Raw genomic sequence first — 19,772 nt, 5'->3', positions numbered from 1 at the left:
CTAGTAGTTTTCGGCCTCCACCTCGCCGACCCGTCACACCCCGTAAATGTTATGCTTGCGGGTCGCCTGACCATCTTCGCAATAAATGTCCATTGGTCAAATCTAGTAGGGCAAATAATGGAGCTGGTTCATCACAAGGCTGTTTTAAATGTGGGGCTTTCTCACATATCGCCAAGAATTGCCCAAATTCGAATAGCACCCCTCCTGCTCAACTTCTGGTGCAACTTCCACAAACGTCACTAATAATAAGTGACTAGTGGCTTCGGCTGAGTCGACTAATGCAGCTTCCCAAGGCTCAGCCCCTGGTAAACAGGTCGAAAATTCAGGGAAAATTCAGTCTTCAAATTCATCTTTTGAATGCCCCAAAGAATGTCTTAGGATTGCGGCGGACTCCCCCGCACCTGTTCCTTTTCTTAAGATTGAATTAAATAATGAACCTGTAACAGCTCTTTTAGATTCAGGCAGTGTTTGTTCAATTATTTCGGCTCAATGGTATTCAAAATTGAAATTTATTTGTAAACTTCCTGACTATTGCTCATCTCCTGTTCAATATGTTTCGGCTAATTCTTCTCCATTAGAAATTTTAGGCTCTTTAAATGTCAAAATTCGTATTTTTAAATTTACTTGGAAAATTAAATTGTTTGTGGCCAAGCACTTGTCTTGCCCCATTATATTGGGAGCTGACTTCATTTCTCACTCTGGTCTTGTGCTCGATCTTCAGAGTAAGTCGTGCACATTCAAATTTGCTTCCAATTGTAAAATCCCCTTGTTAAAGTGTAATTCTGCATCATGTTCCTCTATTTCGCCTACCCAGGATGAGATGTTGTTAGACCTTAGACATCTACCTGAGGAGCAGGCTGATAGTATTCGTAAGTTGTGCCAGTCGTTTCCAGAGGTGTTCTCTGATACTCTTGGTGTTACTGACCTTATTGAATACAAAATTGAAGTCACGGATTCGATTTCGGTCCGTTTTCCACCATATAGGATATCTCCACCTAAAATGAAGGCTCTGAAAGAAAACATTGATCAAATGTTAAAGGATGGTATTATTCGGCCCTCTAAGTCAGCGTATTCATCACCTATTTTTCTAGTCCCGAAACACCAAGGCGGCTTCAGGCCTGTCATTGATTATAGGGCTCTCAATCGGAAGGTGGTGTTACAATCTGTGCCCCTTCCTGACCTTCATTCTTGCTTTTCGTGGTTTCGTAAAGCTAAATTCTTCACCATCTTGGACCTGAATCAGGCCTATAATCAAATTCCCCTAGCGGAAGAGTCTAAACATCTTACAGCGTTTGCCACAGATTGGAATTTGTATGAATACAACCGCGTGCCTTTCGGGCTCCCCACGGGAGCTGCTGTACTCACTTGACTGCTAGATAGGGTCTTCTCCGACATCAAATTCGAGTACTTGTATCACTATCTTGATGATGTCGTCGTATTCTCGGAGACTTTTGAAGAACATCTAGATCATCTGCGAGAAGTTCTCAATCGCCTTCGTAAGGCCGGGTTAACTGTGAAGTTGTCCAAGGTTGCCTTTTCTAAGCCCTCCATGTCATTCCTAGGGCATATTGTGTCACCTGATGGTGTTGCAGTCGATCATTCTAGAACACAGGCCATCCGTGATTTTAAACCTCCCAAGGACATCAAAGGTATCGCCAGGTTCATTGGTATGGTGAATTTCTTCAGGAAGTTTATTCCTAACTTCGCTAATAGAGTGGCGCCCTTGAACCTTCTTCGTAGGAAAGGCATCAAATTTGAGTGGGGACCTTCTCAACAAGCCGCTTTTGAAGATCTTAAATTAGCTCTCTGTAATGCCCCTGTCCTTGTTATGCCAGATTTCTCGAAGAAATTCATCATCCAAACTGACGCGTCGTCGTCGGCGGTAGCTGCAGTCCTTCTTCAAGAGACTAAACTAGGTAGGCGACCCATCGCCTATGCATCTAGGACTCTGTCGGCTCAAGAAGCCAAGTATTCCATCTATGAGCTCGAAGGTTTGGCAGTCTTATTTGCCTTAGAAAAGTTCCGTCTCTATCTGGAACATGTCAAATTCGACCTGGAGACGGATAATCAAGCCTTAAGCTGGGTCATAGGTAGGCCGCGTCGTACTGGTCGTATAGCCCGTTGGGCCATCCGAATTTCTGCCTTCCAATTCGATGTCAGGCATATCCGAGGTACTGAAAATGTTGTCGCAGACGGACTCAGCCGTATGTTTTCCAATGACATCGCGACCCATGAATCGGTCGATAGTTCATCACCTCCCGAGTCCATACTATCTGAGGTTAATGCCATCTTAACAGATGCTCCCATGCTCTTTAGGGATATCGAGAAATACCAACGTGAAGATCCGACGCTGGCTCCGATAATGGAAACCCTTTCTTCTGGGGAACACGTCGTCCCTTATGTACTGAGGAATGGTGTTTTATGTTGCCCTTCGAGGCATGATAAGATGATGAAAGTTGTCGTTCCAGCTGTTCTTGTACCTATGATCTTTAAGTACTATCATGAGACCCCATTCGGGGGGCATCTAGGCATCTTTAAAACTCGTGAAAAGATTCGTGAAAGGTTCATCTGGAAGGGTATGGACGGTGAAATCCGTGAACTAGTAAAGGCTTGTAAATCCTGCTTGCTTAGTAAACCCACCGTGTCCACCAAGGTAGGCCTTTTGTCTTCTCATCAGGCTTCGCGCCCAATGGAACGCCTGTATATTGATTATGTAGCACCCTTCCCCCAGTCAAAGGGAAATGCCAACAAGTTCATCTTTGTATGTGTAGATGGTTTTACAAGATTTTCCTGGTTATTTCCGACTAAGCTGGCTACCGCTCAGTCCACCATTACTTGTCTAAATTCTATCTTTGCTTCTTTTGGTCCGTGTCAATATATTGTGTCTGATAATGCTAAGGCTTTTACATCTAATCTATTTCGTAAATTCTGCTTTGACCTGTCCATCTCTCATGTGACAACTTCTGCTTATTACCCTCAACCATCTCTGGCTGAACGGGTTAATCGTAATCTCAGGTCCGCGCTTATTGCCTATCATCACGAAGATCATTCTAGGTGGGACACGTCCCTGCATTGGTTAGCCTTTGCTTTGAACTCGGCGGTTCATGAATCACATAAGTTTACTCCAGCTTCGTTGATGTTCAAGTTTGTTCCCAACACGCCGCTCTCTAACCTCTGGTCTCTGAGTGACATTCTACCTGAGACAATAGATCCAGATAACATTAAAGATCTTTGGAAGAAGGCTAAAGCCAATCTTAAGGTGTCTCATGAAAAGTTTAGGGAAAGATATGATCGTGGACGGAGACCCACCCATTTGAAGCTAGGTGACCTGGTGGTGGTCAAGAATTTTGTTCCCGCGGGCAAGCTTGCCCCCAGATTTCATGGGCCGTGTATCATTCTCGATTTCCTTACTCCCGTTACCTTATTGTTAAGTAATCCAGCCACCGAGAGGATATTTAGGGTTCACCTGTCGCAGGTGAAACCTGTATAATTTCTGTGCTAACTTGCTTCATATAATCTTGAAATAAATAGGAAGGTTATATTTTTTTGTGGGGTTTCACTTTTAAGGCCTTCTGCCCTTTCAATAATATTTTTTTATATTTAAGCATTTATTGTAAACCTTCCCCGATCAGTTAAACTGCCATCCTGTCCTTACCATGGCCATTACCACGCTCCCGTCTCCTGCTAACATAACACACAGTGGCTTGTATATGAAATGAATATCTTCACGCCGCTGGCCCCTCAACCTCTCCACAAAGCCTGTGCCCTCCAAAAATGATGATGGTCCAACAAAATTCTGCCGCTGAGCTTTAATGTTTCAGTGCCACCGCAGCAGCGCGGCGCCGTACCGCTCCTGAGGCAGGGTATGGGCCCGCCCTTCTCCAGTGAGGCCAACCAGTGTACGGCGAGCCGGAGTCCTCCTCCCGGCCAAGGCTGATGTGTGGCGCACAACCTGTAACTGGCCCGCGACCTGCATGTTCGCCGCGGGCGCGGCGTGCTTCAACTCCACTACCCCTCTCATAGTGCGGGCGAGCGGTATCTCAGGGTACTTGAGGGGTCCGAGCGGCCTTCTCTGGACTCAAGCAGCGGCGGCTGGTCTAGCCATCAAAGTCATTGGCAACTGATATACTTAATCAGCTACATGGACATTTCACATCAACAATTACCCTTTTTTTTTTGGCAATATCTGGTGGACTTAGAAATTTTTTTTCTCAACTTTAAAAACTAATAGTTTCCTTCTGAATTCAACTTCTACAAGCATAAAGTTACTATAATGAATTCTGAAACTGGATCAAACCAAATTTAGAAAATTTTTATAAATTTTATAAATGCTTCTGCAATGAATGTCTATGTCAACATCATAACTTGGAACTTATTTTGAAACAAAAGATTATGCTCTTCTGTGTTACCCCTTGGAGGAACATTTTTTTGGGGGGAGGTCTGTACCGGGTGGTACATCCCCACGCCGCTCATTCAAACTTTGCGCCAGTTGAAACTCCTCTACTGGAGGAAGTCTGAACTCTATCTACTGTGTTAATTTTCAAGTTTCTCAGAAGATGTCACTACTTGGAAATTTTGAAGTTTCTGAACTGGGTCTTTTTGGATGTATTTTTGTTTTGCCTGTAGTAAGAAGTGTGGACATTCTCTTCCAGATGGCACTACTGAAGAACTACTATTGTGCACCCTAGTGCGAAGTGAAGGAACTATGTTTTTGGAGAAATTTTGAATTCATAAGTTTGTTCTTTGTTAAATTTCTTTCAGTCATTGTTTAAGTTGGCAATATTAACCCTTTCTTTCCCCTTGTTTTGAATTTACCAATCCCGAATTTCTCGAATTAATTTTCCACCAATAATGTGTTTCTTCTTCATCTTGTGTAGGGGTTTTCTTGGTTAGCCAATAAAATTTTTGTGGGAGGGTGTTCTCATTCTTGAAACGCCTCGAACTTTCCGCGAGAGTATATAAACTGCTGATTTTCGGGTCTCGGCGCCACTTCTGTAACATCTTTCAGTGTGTAAAGTACGTAGCAGGGGGCGGGAAGCGCCTCTTTCTTCGGGCAGCAGTTCAACCACAAGGTAATGGCCTTTTAATAACTTCTTTTCTTGCTAGCTCAGCAGTTTAACTCTCGGGGCAGGTCCGAAGCCTTTTCCATGTAACTTTCCTCTAAAATGTAAAGACACTCGGTATCAATTCTTTCTGTTTAAACTACAAATTGGGATAGAGAGTGCTTAACCCTCTCGAGCTCCCACTCATATTGGTTCGAGGTGAACTTATTTTCTCAACCGTTTCTTCTAGCGTAATGTAAATTGTCTCCTCATATAAGTCACCTCTTTAGTATGGGATTAGCCCTTGCATTAACGGCCTAGTGCCAAGTAGGTTTTAAACAAATATATTAGGAGTGCAGTTGTGCCTCCTCTCAAGTTGGTGTTGTCGAGGCCATGGAATATTTCTGTTTCTTCACTTAATAGGCCTCAGTAGGTTGGGTATTTGTACCCCTGTGTCTATGTCCTTGGAGGACAGCTTGAAGGTGGAATTTGGTGTGGCCTTTGATAGGCTAGAACTTTGAGAGCGGGTTGCTCTTTCCAAAATAAAAATTTGTTTTTTGCGTGCCTCGAGGAGGCTTTTCTGTGTAAAGAGGAGCAAGGGCTCCTAGGCATGATTGGGGTCTTCTGCCCCTTTGTTGAATTCTGTATATCGTAAGGTTGGGCTTATAGCTCAAGAATTGTGTGTCTGGCTCTCGGAGCCCAAATCCTGTGAATACCGTAATTGTACATTTGTTGCCTTGCTACTCTGTACCTGCCATTCTTGTTATTTCTTGATTTTGCTAAGAAAATATAACCTTGTTAAATTTTATCTTAACTTTAATTTCGTATTTTGGGACCTGTTCACCCCCGCACCTTCTTTCACCTCTGCTAATCCACGATACTCCGTAACAATTATTATCAAATAAATTTAAGCACCTACCTAAGGGTGTCTTATGATGTGTACTGGTAGTGAGGTGTAAAAATATCGTTGAATATTTCCTTATTGCTACACGAAGCACATCGTTGTAGCTAAACACCCGAAAGTTTTTCCATTAGCTCTTAGAGGGGATGTTTTGCCAGGGGAGGAAGCTCCGTTAATGACGTCTATTTATCTTCGACAGCTTCAGTAATTGAATATGTAAATTTTAATTTTTCAATTATTTTGCTGTCGGAATTTTCTCTATATGTACGTCACCATCGGCATCATGTGACTTTGCCCTTTCTCAAGCAATCCAGAGACACTTTGTAGAATATGCATATCGTACAAGCACTAAAAACTTCAGAACGTGAATTATCGGCACGCTTTTTTCTGGATATATTTACACCCTAGTGCTGAATCGGTCGACCTCGGCAATCTTCGAGATTCGTACTGGCAACCTTCGAAACACAAACTATGAATCGCTTATGTATCGCTGTGCGTCATGTGGCGTACACTTCACGTACTAGTACTGTTGTTGTTTACACAGCAAAGCGAGACTAATTCATGCTAGGAACAAGATTTTTTTTTTTGCTAGGGGCTTTACGTTGCGCCGACACAGATAGGTCTTATGGCGACGATGGGATTGGAAAGGCCTAGGAGTTGGAAGGAAGCGGCCGTGGCCTTAATTAGGGTACAGCCCCAGCATTTGCCTGGTGTGAAAATGGGAAATCACGGAAAACCATTTTCAGGGCTGCCGATAGTGGGATTCGAACCTACTATCTCCCGGATGCAAGCTCACAGCCGTGCGCCTCTACGCGCACGGCTAACTCGCCCGGTGGGAACAAGATTCGCATCGAGAAATGTTATATAATGTGTGTGTGACACAGTTATGACTTAAGATAATAAAGGTTTAGAAACCTCATACCGATCGATCATATTCTCCATTAAATGCAGATTTCATTTTCATTCAGTTGGCAGCACTACAGGAACCGGGAGAGCTCCCTACTTACTCCTCATTCCCATACACAAATATATCCAGAAAAGGTGTGTCGATAATATGAATAGTGACAAAATATAGGGAAAATGAAAGTAGAACATACGAACCAGCATTGACTCCCTTCATCAATTAGATTCATCCCGAAGGGAGAAGTCCTCTCAGTTTTAATATTGCTTTCTTGATGGGATGACATGGGATCATTGTAAAAGCAAAACGCAAAGTCACCTCCGTACAGGCCATGAAGGCCCTTGGAGGAGTGGAAGGTAAAGGCTTCCACCATTGTTAACCTCGGCACGTGATGGGGTAGAGTGGTTAGCTCTACGCGCGGCCGCCTTTGCCCCCAGGAATTAACCTGGTACTCATTGTTGGTGTAGGCTGAGTGAACCTCAGGGCCATATGCACCACCGGAAGTGGAAATCTCGTTTCTTAAATTTACGACTTCCTGACGGGGATTCGAACCCACGTCCTTCCGGGCGAACCGAGCACGCCTTTACCGCCTCGGCCAGGCAGCCCCTAGGATCATTTTAAGGAAACCAAAAATTATATCTCAAGATGGAAAAGATCTCAGATACCATTCGGAAGAGGAGAGCCATATTCTTCGGACATATCTGAACAATGAACCCGAGAAGACTGAGCAATCAGATAATAAGACTTTGAGATCAGAAAAACTACGGTGCGCTGGTATCAGGAGGTGAAGAAGGACCTGGAAGAAACGGGAATGCAAGGAACGAAAACCAGCAACAGGGATGCTTAAAAGCCGAGGAAGAAGGCTACTAGGAGGTTAGTATTAATATTAAATAGGAGGCTATTAGGAGGTACCCAAGCACCGTGGACAGAATGAAACAGAGATTGCAGAGTAAAAGTATGAAGGAGAACTGGACGAAGATTACAGTCCAGAAAGAGATGAATTAACGTGGTTCGTAGTCACCCAAAATAAATAAATAAATAAATAAATAAATAAATAAATAAATAAATAAATAAATAAATAAATAAATAAATAAATAAATAACAGTCTGTCTCTGTGGTGTAGTTGTTCGTGTGATTAGCTGCCAACCCCGTAGACCTGGGTTCGATTCCTGACTTTGTCACGAAATTTGAAAAGTGGTACGAGGGCTGGAACGGGGTCCATTCAGCCTCGGGAGGTCAACTGAGTAGAGAAGCTTCGATTACCACCTCCGCCATAGTGGAAGTAGTTTTCCGTGGTTTCCCACTTCTTCTCCAGGCAAATGCCGGGATGATACCCAATCTAATGTCGCGGCCGCTTCCTTCCTCTTCCTTTTCTGTCCCTTCCAATCCTACCATTCCGCAGAAGGCCCCTGTTCAGCATAGAAGATGAGACGGCCATAGTGAGGTACTGGTCCTCCTTCCCAGTTGTATTCCGCCGAACCAAAGCCTCACGCTCCAGGACACTGCCCTTGAGGCGGTAGAGGTGGGATCCCTCGCTGAGTCCGAGGGTAAAACCAACCATGGAGGGTAAATGGATTAAGAAAAATGAATAAAAGAAAGAAAGAAAGAAAGAAAGAAAGAAATAACAGCAGGAATTAATTAAACATTCGTTCAACCGATACTCCAGAATCGTTTTAAGGCACATCTTCTCATAACAATGTTTGTTTACATCGGTGTTCCGTGAGTCAGAATTTCTTGACCTAGATATCGATTGCCATCAGATGAAGGAAGTATATGTGTAGATTTTTCTCCATTGTGGATCTAAGTGTATAGAGCAGGGAAATGCCGCAACCTTGGAGGCCTTGGATGCTCACTGACCAGAGAAATGCAGCCTCCTTATCTCTGGGTCAAAAGGTTGTGTGACCTTCGTTACACGGGGCATGGCGGTCAGATTATGAGGTCTATGTTTTGTGTACTAGTCAACATCTTCTCGTGGAGCTTGATCGACCTCTCCGTGGTAAGTAAAATAATTTGTTGGTATCGCAGCCGTCCGTTATTCCCTAACAGGAAATAGCTTGACTGATGTGGCTGGGAATTTCTGTAACCACGTGACTAGAGGAAGAAAACATCCCGCACTTAATAGCGTAGTGTTGCGAATAGGCCGTCGACTTGATAGCACTTATCATCATCAGTCTCAATAAGCTACACGTAAATACGTTTGCAATTGGATTAATTTTACTAATCTAAGTGTTAATATGGCCTAAGTAAGTATTGCGTGATATATTAAAATGAGCACTATGCATATTATGCGACATGCTGACAATTAATTAATTAATGAATTAAAGGCAATGTCATCTCCTTATCGCCTAGTGATGGGATAATCGAATACTTTTAATAATGAATAATTTCAATCTGATTATTTAAATAATATACTGGAGGGAAAATATATCCAAACACTAAGAAGGGTTTGCGCTGGATTAACGAACGTTAGTCATACGTAAACTCCGGCTCAGGCAGATGACATTGATTCAAATTTCCCGCAAATCGCATTAGCGTGGCGCTATTAGCGGCCCCATCACGTTGCACATCAGGTGTGCTTTAAATACTGTGCGAGAGTGTTAGTTACCTGTGAGATTGGACGGAGTGACTGTGAGTGGGTCAAGAATGCCTTTGCGACGACGAAGCCGCCAGTATCAACAGCCCACTGTTGTTGGACGAGGCCGTATTATAGGGCTACGTGAAGGTGGATTTTCATTCCGCGCTATTGCAGAGCGACTTGGCAGGAATGTCTCCACTGTGCATGCGTGCTGGCAGCAGTGGTCACGAGAAGGTACGCTCGCAAGAAGACCGGGCTCCGGACGTCCCCGTGGCACCACGGAGAGGGAGGACCGCCGTTATTCGGCGTATGACTGTGGCGCAGCGGACTAGGTCTCTGGCAGCAATTCGAGAGGCAGTTGGCACCACAGTGACGCAACGAGCTGTTCGAAATCGGTTACTTGAAGGTCAGCTCCGAGCCAGACGCCCTACGGCGTGCATTCCACTTACCCGAAACCACCGCCGTCTGCGACTTCGGTGGTGTCAAGCGATAGCTCACTGGAGTTTGTAGTGGAGGTCCGATGCGTTTTACGATTATATCCGGTTCTGCCTTGGTGCCAGTGATGGCCGTGTGTTGGTTAGAAGGTGGCCAGGTAACCACCTGCATTCCACGTGTCTGCGGCTTCGAAGCACTGGACCTATACCGGGAGTTCTAGTGTGGGGAATCATTTCCTATGACAGCAGGGGCACTCTGGTGGTTATCCGACACACCCTGGCTGCAGATGTGTAAGTTCGACTGGTGATGCGACCTGATGTGCTGCCATTCATGAATAGCATTCCCGGGAGTGTTTTCCAAGCCCCCATGCCGCTGTTGTAACCGAACGTGTTCTACAGAATGTCGACCTATTGCCTTGGCCTGCTCGATCCCCCGTCTGTCCCCAGTCGAGCACGTATGGGACATCACGACACAATGCATGCCTGCATTCAACAGTCAGACAATTACACTGGTTATTAATGGACCAGCATGGCACATTTGCGATGGCGTTTCTCGCACGGATATTAACCTGTAGTCTTGTATCTTTAATCAATTAAATATGTTACATCGACAAATATATTGCCAAAATGCCCATATTCTACATTCCTTAATACATTGTGTTTGGATAAATTTTTCCGCCAGTCTAGAATAAGTAAACAGTCCGCCTCTGTAGTGCAGTGCTGGTTAGTGTGATTAGCAGCCACCCCTTGAAGCCCGGGTTCGATTCCCAGCTCTGCCACGAAATTTAAAAAGTGGTACGAGGGCTGGAACTTGGTCCACTCATACTCGCGAGGCCATCTGAGTAGAGAGGTTTCGATCCCCACCTCAATCATTCTCGAAGTAGTTTTCCGTGGCATTCCACTTCTCCGGACAAATGCTGGGATGGTACCTAAATTAAGGCCACGGCCGCTTCCTTCCCTCCTTCTTGTCTATTCCTTCCAATCTCCCCATTCTCCCCAAAAGGCACCTGTTCAGCATAGCAGGTGATGCTGCCTGGGCGAGGCATGGTCCTCCTTTCAAGCTGTATCCCCCTACCCAAATCTCACGCTCCTTGAGACGGTAGTGGGATCCCTCGCTGTCCGAGGGAAAAACTAACCCTGGAGTGCAAATTGATTAAGAAAGAAAGATAACATTCAGCTGTGAGCCCACCGGGGCCAGCTTTAAGCGAGTTTCCAATGAACGGTATAATTTAAAGCTAATTTCTAATAATAATAGTATTAATAGTGATAATAATGTTATTTGCTTTACGTTCAACTATTCGGAGACGCTGAGGTGTTGGAATGTTGTCCCGCAGGATTTCTTTTACGTGGCAGTAAATCTACCGATACGAACCAGGATCGAACCTGCCAGTTAGAGTCAGGAGGCCAGCGTCCCAACCGTCTGATCCACTCAGCCCGGCAAAGTACATTTCTGTAGCATCTATGCTTATTTTCACCATAAGGTCTTTTAACTGGTTATGTTGGCCGTGCGGTTAGGTGCGCGGAGCTGTGAGCTTGTATCCGGGAGATAGTGGGTTCGAACCCTACTGTAGGCAGCTCTGAAGATGGTATCCGTGTTTTCCCATTCTCACACCAAGAAAATGCCGGCGCTGTACCTTAATTAAAGCCACGACCGCTTCCTTCCCACTCCTAACCCTTTCCCATCCCATCGGCGTCATAAGATCTGTCTGTGTCAGTGCGACGTAAAGCAAATCGCAAAGATCTTTTGCAATTTGCTGACGTTCATCTGCTTTGTAAACTCATCCGTTTTAGCAATTTGGGGAGTATTCACAGACCATCAGAAGATCAGAGAATATCCAGTTTGTTCCAAGAACATTTAGTCTATCATCCAAATAAGAATTCGGGTTTGTCAATTCAACAACATGATGACCACATCTTGGTTAATATCTTCATTTCTTAACATCTCACTTCAGAAATGTTCACACTTTTTGAAGGACTCAATCAAACCAGCTCTATGTTCTGCTTCAAAATTTAATATGCCCTTGAAATCCAACTAAACACAGTGTTTGAAACAGGGCGTTCTCTTTATCAAGAAGCACTAATTTTTAAGAATTTCCTAAGTGTTCTTAGTCCCACTGCATGAAAAACACACATTCTTCAACTTCAAACCGCATGAAAATGCACACGTCCCTTTATGTTAACTGATCTAACGAGTGCTTATAATGCGACAGAGAATTCACGCACTCATCACTAAATTCATATCCTGTGTTTTAACATCACATGAATTTTAATAATTTATAAATAGGATCATTTATTTTATGTAAATTTATTTTAAGATTAGTAACTTTAAGTCATCCTCATGAAGGTTCATATGTTTTTGCATGCATATTTTATATATGTCTTTTAGTCTATAAGGGAATGATTACACTTCACCATGCTTTGTCATCTGATGATGGCTTGAAACAAGCCGAAACATGTACTGACCAATTGAAACTCATCACGAGTAACACAAGTATTGTTTAAGTTGACCTTAATTAACGTTTTAGCTTGTAACTGATAACTGTCAATACAGACCACAATCAAATTTGTAACGATTAGAATAATATAATGATCATCATCATCTTCTTCTCCTCAGAGAAGATCGACGACCATTGGAGTAAAATTTCCTCTTTCGTTTGCCGTATCGTAGATAATGAACCACTATTGAAGTTTCCACGTCGATAGTCTTCGCCGCCCACATCCTCGTTTAAAATATGATATATAAAGACGAAATGGTAATAATAAATTGTTGACCCTATCGTAATCACAAGTACGCACACACGGGATGTTGTCAATTGTGTACACTGTGTTATTGACAAATTATATACACATTAAACTGAGCCCATATTTCTACCTTGCTGTAATTTCAACTACAAGATGAAGTGAATCCATATTTTATTGCAAGCTCATCTCTCGTTTTTTTGGCGTGACAACTTACAGCAGTAAGCGGCCCACAAATTCGAAAGAGGTTTCGGAAGACTTCGGGTAATTAATAATGAAAATCTGGAAAATAACCTTCATTGCGAGAGATTTCGGTACAGTCATTTACAAAGAAATAAGTAATTAAGAATTTTGGGAAATGTGTGATGAAAATAAAGTACACAGGATGCAAATGTATTTAATTAGGCTCGGAGAAATGTTGGTATCCATGCTGGAAGAATTGTTCACACGTGTCAAGGACATGCAGTCAAAATGCGCGGGAACCCTAATGCACGAAATTAAGTACAACCATTAAAGAAACAGGAAAAATCAGAAAACAACACCATCATGACTGGAAAAGTAGGTGGAATCTCTGGGGTGAGTTTCGAAGAAATCGGTCACGTGGTCGTCAAATGGAATGATTGCACAACAGTACATAACGCCAAGCAGGGCGTCCCTAGAAAAGGTATAAATATCCCCTCCTCAACCAAGTCGTTATTCTTGTTCCGAGAGGGTGAACCTACGTCAGGCAACATCAAGAAGAAGACTTAAAGTGGGCTTTTAAAACCTCTAAAGCCAGTTGTCTTGAGGGATGAATATTTTACCAAGTGGTAAATAGTGAACGAAGACAAAATAAGCTATTGAAAAATTGCAGTTACGAGATCTATCACGGTCGGGGAAGAAAATAATAAGTTAAATAATTGTAGGATTCCTGAACTGCGTAGGGAGACAGCAGACAGCGTGTGCATTTTTTCGGTCGATGTGATTTTGGTAATCGGTAAGGGAGAACTGTTGTGGGATGGCCGAGATAAGCTTGTGCCTCACGGTCGGTCACACCTGTGAAACATCTGGAAAAGAAGGAGTTGGAGATTTCCACAAACTACGTCAGTTGAATTTTCGGTACGACGCGGGGTGGTTTAACTGTTATATGTGGGCGGAATAAAATGTATTATTTACGTTTGATAAAATTAATGCGTATTGCTTCAAGACTAGTGCAGAATCTGTGTTTTATAAGGCAATATTTAAGCAATGAATGTGTCCTGCAATTATGAGAGACTAAGTTGGAGGTGGGTGGCAGAAGATGAAGCTGAGATAATGCTACGCCAAACGATTCCAATTACAGGTCTGTTTAAACATTATGTTTTGTATTTAAGATGTAAATGCTTGTCCCTTTAAATTAATGAATTAATAAATCATAACGTCGCGTTGTATATGTGGCGTATATAATCAACTATAATGCGATGATGAGGAAGTGTCTTGTCGTTATTCCATTGTAGATGCGAATTGTTTGGTATTTATGTCAGCGCGTGAGACTTTAAACCACGTTTAAATTTCTTAAAAAATAAGTGAAGTTAAATATTGCAATGAGAATCAATGAAATAATGTTCGGGCAGGTAAAAGTTACAATAATGATGATAAACTAACCGTTGTGAGTACGTTAAAGTCAAATAACGATGCATCCAACAATAATATTAATGTCAGGATAAAATTTGAGATGATGATGAATTATGTGTTCAGCAGTAATGTCAAGCGAGATTTGCGGTTTATATCGAATTCCAGTGAAGAAAATCATAATTCAGCATTTTGGAAAACTTAAACTTTGTGATACCGTGTATTTGTGGTACAGAAAATCACGGTATGCTATTTTGCTCCTGAGGTCAGGAAAACTTTAGAGAAGCTAATTGTGAGATCATTATAAAGTTGTTTGATCATGGGATCGCTTGTATTTAAAAAAGTTTCAAGTATGAAGAAAATGGAGTGTAATGGAAATGAAATATTTGAGGATGGTTAGGAAGATGTTAAATGCAGAGTGAGTCTGTATTTAATGAGTGATGAAGCATAAGCAGGATGCCGAGGATAAGAGGCCCTATATTTCTACGGAGATGAATTTTTGTAACATGGTGTATAGGTTGAGATGTAATATTTCTGAGGCAGGCTGTATAAGAGGCACGATATCCTGTAGCAATCCAGAACGATTGATGAATATAAAGGTTGTCAAATCCCAGTGAACGTGCTGTAACGCCTATTTTAAGTACAAGTTGATGTTTCTCCCATGAATACTATTTTACGTAAGACAGTAGGTAACGGCAATTAAGTATAGGTGACGGGTCTATTTGATACCAGCGAAGTGCATTTTTGTGATAGCCGACCTCACGAACAAAATACATTATGGCACACGGTCAAGATTGATTATTGTAAACTAGCAAATGTACCAGTGCTTCGCTACGGTATTCTACATTGTATACGGATTCTTCCGTAAATTACTGTAAAGGCAGGGAGTAAGATTAAATTAAATTGCATGCCTGTTAGAGCTATCCCAGAAACAAACCAGGAAGACCAGAATACGTTGCTTGTGATGTAAGGTAGGCATTGAGGAACGTTTGAGGATAATGGAAGGCCACATTTCGTACTGCCAATCACAATCCAGTTCGAAAGATTTGATTATAATCGAGAAATGAACTGCTATCTGACGTATGAACAATCGAGGCAGGACAATAAGTCATAAGACCAAAGTTGTTAATCTCTCCAAATAGAACGGGTAATGTGCTCTCTGTTTTATAATACGATTTACCGTTTAGCCACCAATTATCCCGAAAGGAAGGTCTGCACCGTCATTAAAATTGCGCCTGTATTTCGATATTTTCTGGGGCCGAAAATTATATATTGGTATAGCTTGGAATTTTCCCTCAAAGAAAAGAGTTTCCAGGTTTCAAGATTAGCCCTCACATACTTACAGAGTAATTAAGGAAGAAAGAAGTACAGTTAAGAAAGTTGAAATTAATAGAAAATAGGATTAAATCTGAGGACAGCCGGATAGGACAAATATGTAAATACCAAGTGGATGTATTGGAAAATCAAATGTCCCTCAATAAATTATGAAGGTATGAGTTACGGTGGCCTTTGCTGGCAAGATGCAGTGTTTACAGTACACTATGTCTTCTGGTATGGGCTAGAATAAATTTGTTAATTTAATTGACTATCTCAGTCTCATCCATGGCTTTGACATTATGAAAGTGAGGTATGAGCGATGATAGTAATGCCATTCCTGATGCAGCCAGTCCCTGTTATGCATGGTGTGAAAATATCGCTCATAGGGTCGGTCGGTGCATGCATTTCAGTGCGCTTGGCAGACTGATATGCAATAGCAACTTCTGGCTCGGTGAGAAAAGAAACTGGAACTATCTCGCTCCTCATTTCCCTAGTACGCCTCTTTAGTGACGCCTAGGCTCTTTATGACTGCTGTTGGCGGAGCTGTGGAGGATCAAACTAGCCTTCGGGCTGAATACCCAAGGAACACACATACATGAGTTACGGATATAAGAAAGCGGTAACAGGGGAGAAATTTAGGCGCAGGAATTCTTAGGTAAACAGATAAGGTGACCATTTGAGGACAGTTATAACCTCCAACGATATTCCGCCAATATCCCGCAGAAAGGCCGATTGACGTCTCTCTTGCTTTATACGCAAGGAACAACCACGAGTTTAGAGGAATGGTGAGAAAAATGACAATACGTTACTTCCCTGCTGGCAAGCAGTCAGAGACGTCGCCATGGTAACCTGTAGGTTCGTTGTCGGTCTGTCGGTCACTCAATGCAGAACATGATGCCCGCAGAAAATAGTAATTTTCTCCGTCATTTGAAGAGTAAGCTAAAATTATGAACATAACAAAAGTTGTTTATAATGAAGAGATGTTTCACACGCAGTCCACGGAATTTGCAGAAAATCAATAGTATAAGAGAAAATGGAGGAAAACTATTCTGATTTTCCTATAAACCTCCCGTCTATTCAAGGATTTTTAAATAATATTGAACCCTTGGTGGTCCATAATGGATACCTACCTCCTTACCTATCAGCAATTAGCATGAGATCTGTCTCTTGGGTCGTTACGGATTCTTCGTCACTTGCTGAGGTAAAAGGCGGATTTCAGTATATCTAATCCATCTACTTGAATGAAAGATCAACACTAGAAAGTTTGTGTTTTATTCAAGAATTAATGAGGAAAATTCAGAAATAATTATAATTTGAACTCATCTTGTCCAATCAACGCAACAATAATTACAACGCAGAGGAGAGGTATAATGGTTTGAGAAACTTTGACTTAACTGCCTGATCGGCATCCTTACTAGAAACCCTTGACACAAATGAAGAAGAAAAGAAGTCTGGAATTCCATAAATTCGGCTTCCATGAGAGACTACATGTACCATTATAATGATTCGTGATGGTCCAGCCCTCGTAACACGAACTCAGGACTCTTGGTATAATTAAAGCAGTCCAATCGGTATGTGCCACACAGTGGTTGTACGGCATGGAGGCTTAATTGAATCGATGTCACCTGCGACTAAGTCATGGACCGACATCTAACCTTCTAATTTACTTTAAAGTCATTGTGGATGATGACCGCAAGGAAAATGATGCTATAATGGCATATGGCGTTAATCTAAGTCACTGAGGTTGATGACCCCATGACCATTCAAATTTCTACGCTGAAGGCGAAACACAATTAAGTTACATCGGTTGATGACCAAGGTGTCCACTTTACTAATCCCAGCACATTTAATGCTCAATCAATCAAAGTCAAATAATACAACAACAACAACAATGCTCACAATACTTTGCGGCAGTAAAATGCATTACATTCGGACATGTCCTCTTAAGCGTTGAGTTAATAATTGAACTTTTCCAGCAAAATAAAGTAAGATTTCCGGAATACACCTTCAAGTTATTCACTTGGCTTTACATTATTTCACAAGTACGGTTTCCACCGAGTTTAATAATTTAATGGGGCCGATGACCTTCGATGTTAGGCCCCTTAAAACAACAAGCAATAATTAAATAAATTGAAATGATTTTATAAATCCTAATTAACAACAAATTCTATCTCCGCGGACGAATGGTATCTTTAACAAGTCCCTACTCAAATTCTGATGTAGTTATATTTTATAGTGTTTATCGTTGGTCGATATCGTGCAGCTGGAAATTTTTTTACATATAATTTATTTCCAGTATTATATCTTGTTTCGCGACATCACACCATAAGTTTAATCTAACACTAGCTATTATTAACATTTGGGTAATACTAATTATTAAGTACTAAAAATATGCATACGTTACTCGACGTAAAATGTAAGCCAAATACTATGTCACGTCCCATCATGACATTTCCACAAGGCTTTGTGCACACCTCAAAAATAAATCAATAACTACTACCAACACTCTATTTTGGACACGCTGAAAATGGTAAACTTCGCTCATTATAGACTAACTTCCGTGGTTTCAAACATACGTTCAGATCTCGATTAAAAAAATTAATGTTATTGAATGCTATCTAATAACACACACGTTACTCATGGATGAAAATTTCAATTAGTTCTTGCAAAAATTACGAACTCCATTCTAAAGAGTACGGTCTGATTTTCAACACGTTGACTATGAACCGGCAAGTTACTTTTATCTTCCGAGCCGTGGTCTGCCTGATCAGCTGTCCAGCGAAGCGAGCGACCCCTCCCTGGGTTCGCTTTGATAAGTTCCATATGCTCTATATTCACGTTTTAAACTGGTCTGTAAGGAATGATATCTCCGACCCCTCAAAAATTTACAAACACGACATTCCTGGCCCCAAACAGATTATGCACGGAGATTTACTTTAAGATGTCATTCAATAATTATACACGTCACAAAGTTACACTTCCGTGGATTCCTTCACGAGTTTCATCTCAAACAGTATACAAATATCTTCCTCGGATTCATGCAGTCTCCCGGCATAATTACAGGCTTCCAAACACCTGATTCACAAAATCCTACCTCAACTCATATATAACAAGATTTAAACCTCTTGCTCAAACACGACAAATCTCAATGACAAAATAATGGAATAATAATCCTTAGAATCCACAACGCATAATTACACACAATACTCTAATAATAAAACATTTCGCATAACGTGACTTCGTATTTCTGAACTGGATTTCACGAAAAATGACTGACAAACTTTACTGTTATTTATTGTCAATCAGACACAGTTTAAACGGACATAGAAATAGCAGTACCTTCGTGACATATATACACCGATCTACATTGCTCAACACGACAGCGCGCCTACACCCGATTGAAAATGGGCAACCACGGATCTCTTGCACCACCTCCGTCATAACTCAAACAGAAATATTTTACTGTACCATTGTATTTGACTGCAAGTATGGATATTTAACGCAGTAATAATTTTGCAGTAGGGCGCCGCTTGTGAGGGCGTGATGCTATACAGAGAGCGGGAATCGAGGAGGTGATTTCCCGAGGCAAGGCGTGGTCATGTGTGACGAAGAAAGAATATGTGAGGAAGAGAGAAAGAGAGATGGGATGTTGTCTGGGGGAGAGACCTGCCATCTTAACAGAGATTTTTAGCGGGAGCAGACAGGCCCACCACATTACGGAAATTGTGTCATAATTCCCGTAATTGAAGGCTTTTCAGGAAAATAAAAAGATGGAAATGATGGCCAGAATTTTACTAAGCTATAGATACCTCTAGGTTTATTAACATATGACTAGATCGATAAATATGTTCCAAGTAGAACCACCGTGGGAAGCTCTGTAGTGGCCACATTCCAGACTCAAGTTGTTTCTCGGGACTTCCCCTGGCGTCCTTTGGGGTGCTGCCCCGTATAAAAGCTAAGTGATATGGGGGAGATCATCCAGTTGACTATCATATTGCTGCCGGCACGCGTCGCACGTCTGCTTAGATTGCGCCAGAAACCTTTTGTTCAGAACAAAGGCAGTGTGTAATTATTACAGTGTGATAACTTTGATCCAGTGGATAGGTGACTTACAGAGTTACAGGTGGTGGATTTGTAAGTGGCGCGATGTTCAGATACCTATCAATGAGATCGCGTGTGATTAATAGTATCAGTAACAATAGAAAGCCGTACTTGTAGACTCGGATAAATAGCGGTGGGGGCGAAGCTCCCGAGGTGCCGAGGAAGTGTGGAC

At 42.0% G+C, this 19,772-nt stretch overlaps 1 protein-coding gene across 1 annotated transcript in view; it reads left to right on the top strand.

Annotated features, from left to right (window-relative positions):
• The first annotated feature begins 8,827 nt into the window (after positions 1 to 8,827).
• Positions 8,828 to 19,772, top strand: part of LOC136867469 (ETS-related transcription factor Elf-5) — a 142,946-nt gene continuing 132,001 nt past the window's right edge. The window contains exon 1 of the mRNA XM_068227100.1: positions 8,828 to 8,840. The gene's annotated coding sequence lies outside the window, so the exon portion shown is untranslated. The remainder of the gene's footprint in view (positions 8,841 to 19,772) is intronic.

Source organism: Anabrus simplex, chromosome 3, assembly GCF_040414725.1.
Source record: "Anabrus simplex isolate iqAnaSimp1 chromosome 3, ASM4041472v1, whole genome shotgun sequence".
Taxonomy (NCBI): domain Eukaryota; kingdom Metazoa; phylum Arthropoda; class Insecta; order Orthoptera; family Tettigoniidae; genus Anabrus; species Anabrus simplex.
The sequence above is the reverse complement of the archived record's forward strand: the minus strand, read 5'-3'. Positions and strand labels throughout refer to the sequence as shown.